Raw genomic sequence first — 13,549 nt, 5'->3', positions numbered from 1 at the left:
AATTCTTCGTCCTGTATGCCAATCGTGGTGTAAAATAAGTACGATCACATCGCGGTCAGCACGTTGAGACGAATAAAATGTCACGGTTAGCAGTTATCCCTGCTGCAGGTGCTGACTACCTGGATTTTGCAAGCGGCAGTTGTTTGACCAATCTTACCTCTGAATGCCCCATGAAAAAAATTGAGGAGGAAATGGATCGAATCTAGCAGAGAGGAACTGAGTTTTTTGGAAATCAAGGGTACTGCAAGTTGTAGAATTTCTTTTATTTTTATCATAATGAAAAGTTTCCGTTCCAAAATTATACATTTATTGAAGTACAAGGCATTTGTTAGTTTGTTTATTTCCAGATAAATCAAATTTGCTCGAAAATTAATTTTATATTTTGAGGGGAAGGGGGGAGAGGTTTTTTTAAGCAACCAAAAAACGAGCCCCGTGCTTGTTAAAGTACTTGGTTCCTCTTTGCTCCGATACCTACTCATTGTAGGTCCAAATCAGAAAAAAATTATTTACTCTGAATTATTATTTTTTAACAAAATTCTTCTCAATTCAAGATCAACAAAGAGGTGAGCCAAGGGTCGGTTGCGAGGAACATGTCTTTGACTGTGAGGAGGGTTTAAAACGTTACAAGTTTATGCCCTAAACCAACATTCCCGTCTAAGTTTAAGGTGTGCTTTCAATAAATGGATGGCTGGTGGTCTTGGATCTCTACGTAAGTTGTGCAAGCGCGTTCTGGAGTTCAATTGCTTCGAACTGCGCACTAATTTATTCCTGTCTGTCCGTTCGGCGATTTGAGAAGTGCATCGTTGCAGACTGCGAATGTCACACAAAATCCAACGGTTGGTGTAGGGCCTACACCTGGAGGCTAACCTAAAGGGAATTATCTAAATTAATCATTAACAATCGTCCAGACTATAGATAACTTTAGCTCGCGTTATTTTGTCTTTCATATTTTTCTCTGTTAACTGACTGTGCCTAGAGAAAGTTACAAGGGATTTTGTCGAATGATTCCAAGTCCATAGGAAGTAATGGAAAATGACGAAATGAATTTTCAACAGAAAATTTTGTTAATTAAATTAATTTTTTCGATGGAGAGAAAGGCTGGAATAATACTTACTTTGCTGCACTTGGATGTGACGAGAGCCTAAAATCCTCATCGGGAAATGCAGTGCAATTGCTCAATCCTCTTCTCATCATCAAGTCATTGTGCTCCAAATTTTGTTACTAAATTTGATTTTATTCAAACTTTCTCGACGATTCTCATTAGGAAAGCCTTACGTCAGTGAAACAAATCTCCAGGGGTCGGGCCGTTGAACAGCCAAAGGGCGGACCCTAGAAATGTTTTGAATAAATAAAAATTGCTGTTGCCTTTTTAAGCTTGAATTTGACCGAGTGTGCGATACGCAGGGCTGTTAGAGTGACATTGGATCTAAGGCCATTAGGCTCATGGACGAGGCCTCCAGCTTTACGCGCGGCATAAAGCAGTGGAGCAGGGTGTGACACAATGCTGTAACGCGGGTTGCTGGCGCAGAGCGCGACGGCGCGCTGCGCCGCAGGATGAGTGGGAGTCCCCCGACGGATTGGGGTACCCATCTTCGCTCCTCTGACGTAAAGGCGTACCTTAATATTTATGCGAGACCTGGGCTTCGTATACCTCTATGTTGTCTGAGGTTCATGTGGAAATAGAGATACGGCCTTACGTCAGAGGAGCAACACCATAAGCTGGACGTTTACCGCACCGCGACTTGGGTTCTTTTTGCGAGCTGAAGTGTTAAAATACGAGTATTCCCTTCCGCGGTGATCCAAAAATATCCGATCTGGCGAATTTTCAACTGCTTCTTTCAGGTGTTCAACGATTTGACTAATGTGACGACCGTGCAGACTGTACCGCTAGACAAAGTATACATATAAGCCAGATTTTACAAATTCCTCTATGAAATTTTACGTGGAAAGCGGTTCAATTCAAGGATCAATGGCTTGGCGAGATATTAACATCTAGTCTTAACAGACGTTAAAAAACACGCAAATTGTAAAAATGACGTCATTCGTGGTTTGGCCATGTAACTAATCTCTCCTTTATGCAGTGCAAAAATTCAAAAAAACTTATTGACTATGAATACTATGATCAGATGTTGAAATAATTGTGCAGCTTGAGTGCTTCGCCATCGGCGGATTCTCTCACGTCAGTGGACGTCATCAAACAAAAGGGATACTTTGATTATTTAAGGCTCTAGTGACATGAACAAATGTTTCGTTCACACGCTGAAAATGGGAGCTGAAAATGAGGTTTTAAGGTCGTTGCTCGACAGACATATTTTTGTAAATTTGAGGGTCTCTTTACTCGATTTCATATTCAATTTATCGATGTTGTACAAACGAACTGAAGGCTGTCGCGTCCGTGCCTCATCCACGGCTGAAAATCGCGCGATCTCCCGCGAATTTCAAGGGGCTTTTTGATGAACACGCCAATAGCACGGGTAGAAAGGCACCTCGTCGAGGAGGGTCTGAGGGCCACAGAAAGTCATGCCATCGAGGAGAGCTGGGGGATCTCCTTGGCTTGAAATTGGGGATAGGGGCAATTTCCTTAGTTTCAAAAGGTGGGTCTGAGGGGACTTGAAGGACAAATTTTGAAACATTGAATTGTCTCAGGAGCAAAACTGCTCCAACCAAAAAATCAACTGAAGTATAATTTCAACTTAAAAAATGGAACATATGTCACGCTGCAAAATCCCTAAAAATTTGTATATGGAGCCAAGTAGATTTCCGGTGGAGGAGCCCCGGAGTCTCGGAGCCCCCCTCCCCCCAACTCCCCTTACATCTGCTCCAGATCATACTTTCACTTTCACCACATACTCTAATTTTCAGCCCTCATCCTCATTGTGTGAACTGGGTACACACTACACACGAAGCGTCGCTCCTCCGACTAGGGTTGTATCTCAATTTCCACGTGAACCCTGTTTTACATATAATTCCATGCCTTCTGAGGCTCATATGAAAATCGATATGCGCCCTTACGTCCGAGGAACGACGAAATGAGAGGTCATCGACGACACCTCGAGCCTTTTAATCGGTCAGTGGTGCAAAGTTGGGTCATCGATGAGCCCCTCGTTGCCTCGTCTGTAATTCGATCGGACAACGAGAGTCTAGGCCTGGGGGCTCATTGAGTGGGGAAACAGGCGGTTTCTGGCGTTTTTGGGTCGGTTGGATCCACCGCGGGCCGGGCCGCCGGGCAGCCAGCGGGGCGGGGGCGACGCGGGGTGACCCGGGCGGAAACGGCGCAGACACGCCGGCGAGACGCAGACCGGCATGCCCAACGCCGAAACCGTCCAACCGGTTAATCGCCCCAATTTATTCAGCCTTCGCTCCGCGGCTCGGCCGCAGTCACTCGAAATATTTCCCACTGACATTTCCAAATCAGCATTTTCATTTTCGCCTCCTCCTGAGTCCCGGATCCTCGCCGAGGGCTCATTGTTTTCGTGCGAATCTTTTATTTATGAGCCGACTGCACTTCTGCATAGGTCGCCGCTGTTGAGCGGGTCAGCGTCCAGTGCAGTTCTCCCGCGCCGAGAAAAAACGCCTTATGAGCCTTCAGGCGTTGCCAAATCCCCTCTAATAAAACGTGTATTTTTGAGGAAAGTTGCGCTCATTTTTCTTTGAAAATATCAGGTATATAAGATTAAATCGCGAACAAAATAACTTGAAAAATCGGATGAAAAATATGCATTATTTTCCCTCATAAATTCGTATTTTATCAAAGAAAATTTGGCAACGTCTGAACTTCTGAAGGCTCATACGGTGTTTTTCCTTAGCGTGGCAGAGTTGATGTTACCGTCGAGCCTGTCGCCAACTCGGTGTCATTGCACTGAATTCTAATCGAGAGGCCTTCTCGAATTGAAATCCGCCGCAATATATTCAAATGACCCTTATTTTTAGATGTTGATGCTCTAGCAAAATCCACACTTGTTCGTCAGATCTAGAGTACCTACATAGAGAGAGTAATAAGGACATATCAGAATATGATGCCTTCAGGGCCCAAAGGGGCAGCCAACCTTATGACACGAAAAATGTCACTGCCCATCTTCAGATTCAAACATCAGACTACTCAGTTCATTAATTAGCATTCTTCCGCAAAAATGAGTAAATTTATGCAAAATCTAAGGCAGATACGTGTATTACAGATGACAGGTCGTGACAATTGTAATAATAAATCATTCTGGATATAGTAAATTCACATTTTGGCTATCCTTTTGGGACCTGCGAGCCCCATGACCTAAACTTAAAAAAATGACTTGTCCGTACTCGTCCAATGTAGGTGCTCTAGCCGTGTCTAGAGTTGTCATGTTAGCCAGATATTGCGGAGAGAGCGTCGTTTGGAGGATTTTTGGAGAGGGGTAAACATAGAAGAATCCTCTAAAATTCATCCAAATTCTTCAAAATTTGACTCAAAACGGGGAGATTCTAAAGTGCAGGGCGGGAAGGAGGTATCATTTGTGCTGTAAGGCGCATAGTGCCTAAAATAGAATCAAAATCATTAGCTATTACTGCACGAATATATCACTGGATAAGGTATTATATACGAAACTAAGCATCATGTGCTGCTTCAAACAAATATCAATCATTGGTAACTAAGTTTGGGTGTCGGTCGCTGATTATTTTCACCAGAGACTCATAGTTCGAGTCCACGCTGTCATTGTCTAGAGGAAGACTCGTATTGGCGAGATGTTGCTCTCAATGAAACGAGTTGCGAGATGTGAACGCGCCATCGATCTGGGTGTGTTGTAACGGTGGCGGAGACGGTCTTTTTCGGTGTTTCCGCGTATGTGGGTGGCGGTGGCGTGCGTGGCAGGTGATCCCAGACGACCGTGAAAACAGTGAGCCATCATGGCTCAACCCTCGCTGTCCCCCTCAACGTCATCCACTCCCCCTCCTTCCCCCTCCCTCCCTCTCGACCAGAATTGGCAGACAGGCTGCCAGACCAAGCGGTTACCATGCCCTATTTCAGTGGGGCCCCTTGTACCCCACTATTGTGACCTCGCACTTTTTGCACGACATGAAGGGCAAAATGGGGAAAATCAAAAATATCGTTCTTACATAAACGTCATTTTCTGTCAGAAATAAGGATTACACATGAGTATAGCTCGTTTATTCTAGTGTAAGATGAGGAGGGGAAGAGAGGGAGAGGAGGGTGAAAAAGAGACAATTAATGTGCTGATAATAATCGGACAGCCTTGACCAAACCAGTCATATCTATCATCTATCAGCATTGAGAGGTTTTTTTTTTATTTAAGAGTTATGTGCAAAACAGTGCTAAACTGGTAGCATTTGCTAGTTCCTTAGTTTTCTTATAATAATAACACACAAGCGCAGACTCGCATCGGCAATCGGAAATACGTTACCAACTGCAGCCATCGATATGCAACTTAGCGTCTCCTTTGTAGCAATATTTGAGCTTTGGTATGTTAGGAATGGGGGGGAGAGGGGGGAGAGGAGTAGCACGAAGTTCGCTTTGAGCATATGTCCCTCCGAAAAGTGTGGTGTGATTGTTGTTAAAATATTAATATCACCTTTTATTGGCCTCATCGCGTGAATTATTCACGTCTAACTTCGCCTTGAAGAAAGAGGAATACATTGCAAAAGATAAATCTCGGGAGGTTACATTCCATGAGCAATGCACGTCGGAAAGATAACGAATACAAATATTTTAGACTCGCGAATTTCATCCAAGAAATTATGCGTCTTAAATCAAGAACGCTTTAATACCTGAAAGCTTTTTTTCTTCTTCTTTTCTTCCAAACACGGAGGTTTAATTTTTCAAAATCTAAAGGAATAACTAATTATTGCACTTGGACACCAATGACCTCATTTGCTCTTTAATCAATATCTGTGCTAAATCTTTCGTAAGTCTACGATTTTATTTGTTCAGGTATGTTTTTCCATTATCTAGTTATCAGAGTGAAATGAAATGTACAGAAATTGACATGATTGTTAAAATAAGTTGCCATCCAATTTCCACTTACTCGTGTGCTTTGCTCCTTCAATTTTAAAAACCGACATTCTTTTCTGTCAAACATCCGTTCGCTTGCCTTTGGAAAGCCTGAGGGTGGATCCAGTGGCGGTAATTCGCATTATTGTACGCTTGAGAATGGTTTTCGCGGTAAACCGATACCTAAAACACTTCCTCGACCGTCCGGTTGAATAATATCTCAAGCGGCATGCCCGTGTCCTGCTCTCGTTAACCTTCAGGTTATGTCGACCCTGATCAGGCCACCCTCTACGCCACTGTCTAGCGCCTGTGTCTGCTACCGCTGCATCGACGGGAAAGAATGTCGCTCGCTTCACCTGGAAAACGCAAATTCCCTCAGAAAACCTTGAGGGAAAGGATTATTCAAAGCGGTTCTAGGAATCCGGGCACGATATTGAAACCTTGATCATTTTACCGCCAATACTCTAAGTGAATGGAAATGCTTAGGCGGCAGTAAAATGCAAACATACAATTAACGGTTTAATGGGAAACGAGATGAATGAAGCGGCATACAGGGATCCATCAGAATTCGTGAGTAAAGCGTTTTTCAGTGGCAGAGGCGTTATACTGCTCAATTTGATGGACTTGATACACTTTTATCGTCACAGATTATTCATTAGGCATACTTATTTTTCTTCTTTTTTTTGTCTTCTTTTCTTTCTTTTTAGAAATACAGGCAAGGTTTCACGTGAGGAGTCAATCGTAATCCTTCTACAAAATTGATATAGTTTTTTGAGATGTTGGTTCTGTGAAACCGAAAGGCCTCGGCATTTATTATAACCCATTACAATAAGTATGTGAGTGATAAATGTATAAATTATGTATTATCACAGCGTATTGGCTCTCATTCTAGTATTTTCAATATATAACGCAGTTCAGCCAGGGCCGGATTTACCTACATGCCGCCCATGGGCCGCCTGTATTTTTCCGCCCCCTTCTCATTTGTTTTGAAACATCAATAGATCATATTCGACAGTGGTTCGATGTATAGTTTGGTTCATAACAATCGAACATAACCTCAAACAATAATTTTAGGATTTAATTTGGAAAAGCTGAAAATGAGAAAATTCCTAACAATTTCACTTTTCATTGCCATTTGGTACTCGAGAGAATTCGATCATATAAGACCCATTACCTCAGATTTCTAAATTGACTTTTGAGGCTTTGGTTACATATTGAACCAATCGATATCAATATAATCTCACCTGTGTGATTTGTCGAATACGATCTATAAAAACCATCAAGTGAACGTGCCGGTGGGGGAGGGGTGCATAAGACGCGTTTACTCGTGTTGGGCACATTTTTTGTAAAAGCCCTGTCAACACTAACAAAAGTTCAGTTCCGTAAACCCATCCCTGTTTGAATAAGGCCTTCCATTTATAAAAAAGAACGAAAAAATTATGAAAGAACAAACATAAAGGTGGTTAAAAATTTCAACTTCCACCGCCGCGCCGACCGTACTGTGTTGGCGCAATGCGTGAGGTATTCATGCAGTCTTGTAGGCGCTATGCGTTTCACGCCGACCGCTGCTGACTACACTGTTTGGCGCAATGCGTGAAGTATTCATGTAGTCTTGTAGGCGCTATGCGTTTCAAGCCGACTGCTGCTGACCGCAGAGTGTTTGACGCAATGTGTGAAGTATCCATGCAGTCTTGTAGGCGCTATGTGTTTCATGCCGACCGCTACGCCACTCCGTTCCAGGTCAAATTGCGTGTTTGGTTTCTCTCTTAACTCGACTAATTAAAGGTGTTGTCTCTTGTAGCACGGAAAGGCGACAAAATTAGAAATTACTATACTTTTACACTCAGGAAATTAGAGATTTTGTCGCCTTTTCTCGTTTGTAATTCATTTTCTGGATCCGATTGTTTTCTCTCATTTTTTGATACTTAATGTCAAAAAGATTGCAAAATTTGCCGCCCCCTAAATTTTGCCGCCATGGGCCGCGGCCCATGTGGCCACCCCCTCGATCCGGCCTTGAGTTTAGCCCAGCATATTTCAACACATCAACCGCACTATTTAGTCAATGTGACCGTAGTTTTGGTTCCTGAAACCGAGCTGTAAAACTAACAAGACTCGTACATTTAAATGTAGGCATAACAATCGACTCTTGTTGAGGCAGCTTGCCTCACCCAAAATCGATATTTTTAATGGATTCAAGTGGAAGAATAACAGTGTTGCCAACTTCCAATAATCACTAATGATTTGAGAGGATAAGGTTACCAGAATCGAGCTTACGGTTACAAAAGCCGTGCAGTGCGGCCAATATCAAGCACCGTACTACGGCGCGTGCAACCGAACTTTTTCCTCTTGTTCCATTTTCAGCGTGGCGAGAATTGCGATGTATTGATTGTTATGCCATTTAAACCTATGGTAAAGAATCGACTATTAAGGTGTTCACTGCGGTGTTTATCGATCCTTTTCCATAGGTTTAAATGGCATAACAATCGATATACCACAAAGCACGCCACGCCACTGGTGTGATAACACGCGCAACCGCAACTGACCCATTCATGGATCCGAATCTTTTGACACTGATTGTAAGAAGTCCGAAACTGGGCCGGTAAAGTGCATGTCCGAGCGGTGGGCCCCGAAAGAAACGTGAGCGGATCAGCTGGTTTTCTACTCCGCCTTCAAAAAAGGGCGAGAGTCGAGTAGCGGTGGAGCGGCGCGGCGCTGGCCGCGGAGCGGAGAAAGTGACCGCACCGCGCCGCGCCGCGCGCCGTTCCGCCGCACGATGCGTCGCGACGCGGCATCGCGGTCCTTGACAGAGAGCCCAAGTCACCGAGAAAGCAGAACTCTTTTCGGCCCCCCGCACTATGGAACTTATCTTCTCAACACTTGGATTTGAATCATACAATAATGAACTCCATTCAATTTAATTGGTTGATTGATTGATTCCATTTTTATGATCTTTTCTTAAATTATGAAGGGTTTGCTCCTGACCTGTATTTTCATCCCCTGTTTAAAGACTGTTGTAAATAAGGAACGTAAAAGCGACAATTTATTCCAGGGACCGATTTGTATGATCTGTTCTAAAATTATGAAGGGTTTGCTCCTGACCTATATATTTTCATCCCTTGTTTAAATTTGGGCGTAATTAAATAAGGTAAAGAGAGACAATTTATTTCAAGGGCCGAATTTTGTTGGTTCTTTCAAATGACGGTGCAATATCCACCGATGAGTCCAAACCGCACCACAGGCCGATCAGAGGCGTTAAACCGGACTTAAGTGCAGTTGAGACTCGTCCTAAATATATTTAAGTACGGTGGAAGAACCGGCAAAATTCGGGCATCTAGACTCTGCGTCCCTAATCTAAGAAATGCAAACGAATAAGGTAAAAGTTAAGTTAAGAGTCAGTTATTTTTCGCCTAATGATGATTGACGATGCAAGTTTCCTCAGATTCCTTGGAGTCGAATACCGGAATACATATTATCAAACATGCATAGCATCTTCTCGATCAGACACAGCCTACTAAATAATAAACCCAAAAGCACCCAAGTGCCTAAATACCTAACCACCTGGAGCCTATGGTGAGTCTTGGATACACACACATGGCAAAAATCGACTCCTTTTAACATCAGCATGCCTGCGAGAATAAGAAAAATCAGCGCCCCTTCATATCATTGCATATGCAACACGCGCATCTGTAGAGCACGAATAATTGTATCCAGCCTGATCCATGGAAATTTCATTGGCAATACACCATTATGATCGAATGGATTCCTTTATAAACTGTTCAATTCTATTGTGATGCTTCAGTAACTACTGAATTTTTGTATAGAATATCAGATTATATTCCCGTGATTCCTGGATCAATTAAATTCACCTTACTTAAAGTGAAGCCTTAGCTGGTAACCATCAGGGCCGGATTAAGGGGGTGGTCACATGGGCCGCGGCCCATGGCGGCAAATTTTGCAATTTTTTTAAATGTAGCCATAAGGAAAAATTCGATTCAGACAAAAAAATTACGAACGAGAAAAGGTGACAAAACCTCCCATTTCCTGAGAGCATATCTCTAATTTTGTCGTCCTTCTGTGATACAATAGACAGCACCTTTAATTAGTGAAGTTAAGACTAAGAGAGAGACCGAACACGGAATTTGGCTTGGAACGGTGCGGCGCAGAGAGCAATGATGACGAGAACGTGAGATGAAAAGGAGAAACCCTCGGCGCGGCGGTCGGCATGTAACACATATTAGCGCCTACAAGACTGCATGAATACTTCACGCATTGCGCCAAAGACGCAGTGCGGTCGCTGCGGCCAGCAGCGGGCAGCGTGAAACGCATAGCGCCTACAAGACTGCATGAATACTTCACGCATTGCGTCGAACACAGTGCGTGCAGCAGCGGTCGGCCCGAAACGCATAGCGCATGTAAGACTGTAGGAATACCTCACGCATTGCGCCAAACACAGTGCGGTCAGCGCGGCGCAGCGGCGGAATTTAAAAATTATTAAACCACATTTATGTTTGTTCTTTCATAATTTTTGGGTTCATTTCTTATAAATGGAGGGCCTTGTCCATACAGCGATAGGTTTACGGAACTTAACTTTTGCGCCAAGTTCCGTGAACTTTTGCTAGTAGCGTTGACAGGGCTTTCACAAGAAATGTGACCAACACGAGTAAACGCGTCTTATACGCCTCTCCCCCTCCGGCACGTTTACTTGATGGTTTTTATTGATGTTTCAAAACGAATGAAAAGGGAGCGGTAAAATACAGGCAGCCCATGGGCGGCAAGTAAGTAAATCCGGCCCTGGTAACCATCTCTCTTTTGTTTTGCGGATTATGAATTTTCCTATTCAAGCCTCGGTCAAGTTAGACAAATCCCACTGTGCTCCGAAGGCAGCGTGAGGAGGCAATGGCACTCCATCTATTCCGTCCCGCACTCGGCCGCGCTGCACCGCGACGCTGCCTGCACTTGACGCGTCGCGGCGGCGAAGCTGTGCCCGAGCAACCCGCCTAATTAAACAAGAGGAGATCCAGCCACCCCACCCCACCCCCACGAGAGATGTGGTACTGGCAAGCGACTGAGCGGCGTTAAATGGTGAGTCCACATGACGCATCGCTCGCACCATTATCACACATCTACGGGCCTCATCCTCGGTGACCCTGAACCTGAACTCGGCCTCGAGGCAGTGTGTCACCCTCCTCAGAGTTTCGAGGTCTTGTCTCAGAGTCTCACTTTAGTGGTTTTTTATAGCTTTCGCAATTTTCGGCAATATGTTGATGAGCAAATGCGATTGTTTGCAGTGGCGTGGCGTGCTTTGCGATGTATCGATCGATACGCCCCTCAAACCTATGAAAAAGGATCGATCATTAGGAAGTTCGCATCGAACACCTTAGTAATCGATTCTTTACCGTAGCTTCAAATGGCGAGATATCGATAATCGATCATTCACGCCACGCCACTGATTGTTCGTGAGTAACTCCAGAGATTTTCGCCTTCGTGACAGTCCGAAATTTTAGTTCTCTTTCGAATTGACTCATTTGCAATAGGAAATTGGGAAGACAACCTGTTTTCGGGATTGGTTTGTATTGAGAGTGGGTCTAATGAAGCTGCTATTCGTCGTATCGCCGTTGGGATTCCGAATTGTATTCAGACGATTACAATGGCGCAAATTTTTTCAGATGATGATAAATCTACACGATTGTTTAGTTTTGAAGAGTGTGTGATATGTCAAACACGTGTGTTTCGATGGTTGGAATCATGTTGAGGAGTAACAAATGAGATATGTCAAAACGCAAAGTAATTACCTCTAAAATTCATCGAGAAAGCGGGGGTTCTGGTGGTTTATTTCACCTTGAAATTGAATTCATTGTTCAGGCCATGTACGAAGTACAGTTTGTTGCTGTGAAAAAAAATCAATGGTAAAAACTCAAGTACCTTGTGATTTAATCGCAATGCTGCAAATTCTTTGATCATACCATAATTTGGCCTTTATTTTTTATGCAACTTAATTTAAGAAGTGTTTTCAGGCTTTTAAAAAACCATGCTCAGCTCAGAATTATAAATGGTTAACCATCCTCAAAAAGAAGTCAGGATCGGAAGGATAACCATCCTTTGTAAGTTGTGACAGAGACTGGAAAGTTGTCAACGTCCCAAGCTGAGATAAAGCCATTTTCTAGTTCCATCATTATTTATTAATGTCATTTTTCTCTCCCCACGCGCAATCACATCGAACATGAGAGGGTCAAACCGAGGACTGCCCTCTCATAATGCCCCTGGGAATCGGATAAAGGCATAAAGCATTGCATCGGCCAGGAAAGTAGGATGCGCGTGACAAGGCCTCGGTCAGAGAGGAGGAAACGCAAACAGAGGCGAAGCGTGAATGATCTATTATCGATACAACCTCATTTGAAGCTATGTTAAAGAATCGATTATTAAGGTTTTCGACCTGTTAATCGATCCTTTTCCACAGGTTTGAATGGCAGATCAATCGATAAATCGCAAAGCACGCCTCGCCACTGAAAGCAAAGGACGACGCCACGCCACTCCAACCGCCAACTCCACAGATCAAAGGCTCCAACGGCGAGGGAAAGGAAAGGAGGGACGAGAGAAAGGCCGAGGAGATCAAAAGTCTGAACTTTCCAACATCCCACTACTCGGATTGTTTTTTGCACTCGCTTTCCTGGACTTGCACTTTCTCCGAACCGATCGACGACGATCAGGCTCCGCACGAAGGTTCGGAGTTGTGAATAGGGTGCGAGGGTCAGGGTACCCGAGTAATACTAGATAAGTTATTAGCTAGGTTTATTATGTCACGATCAGCTTTGCTCCGAGCGGACGAACTTCCAGAGCGCGCCAGGACCACCTTCTAGTTTCACTTTCCACTCGCGATCCCGCGCGCCGCGCCGGCCGTGTCATCGGCGATGGGACCTAGAAATAATTATTCCAGTCTCACCACTTTTACTTGTTGTGCACAAATTAGAAATCACTGCAGCGCTAGTTACTCAATATCCAATCCACTCCAGTTAGCTGCAGATATTACACTTGCGGCTCCGCGTAACTCGTTCTGCCTATGCCGCCGCGCCAAGGAAAAACGCCGTATGAGCTTTTAGATGCTGCCAGATTTCCCTTGATGCTAGAATATTTGAGACAGTAAATTTTTTCTACTAATTTTTCAGCATTGGCAGGATCCAGCAAATCGGCAACATTTGATTGAACAGTTTGGTTTTTCCCCGATTCAAACCTATGGAATGTATCGATTCTTGGCGAGGCCAGGTGCCAAGGCCGGATTAAGGGGGTGGCCACAGGGGCCGCGGCCCATGGCGGCAAACTTTGCATTTTTTTAAAATGTGGGTATAAAAAAAATCGGATTCAGAAAAAAAAATATCCACGAGAACAGGGAACAAAATCTCTCTTTCCTGAGAGTATAGTAATTTCTAATTTTGTCGTTTTTCGGTGATACAAGAGACAGCATCTTTAATTAGTCGAGTTAGGAGAGGAACTAAACACGCAATTTGGCCTGGAGCTCAGCACAGAGAGGAATGATGACGAGGACTTGAGATGGAAAGGACAAGCCCTCGGCGC

The sequence above is a fragment of the Bemisia tabaci genome, chromosome 5 (genome assembly GCF_918797505.1).
Source record: "Bemisia tabaci chromosome 5, PGI_BMITA_v3".
NCBI classification, from domain to species: Eukaryota; Metazoa; Arthropoda; class Insecta; order Hemiptera; family Aleyrodidae; genus Bemisia; species Bemisia tabaci.
This window is presented reverse-complemented; position numbering follows the sequence as displayed.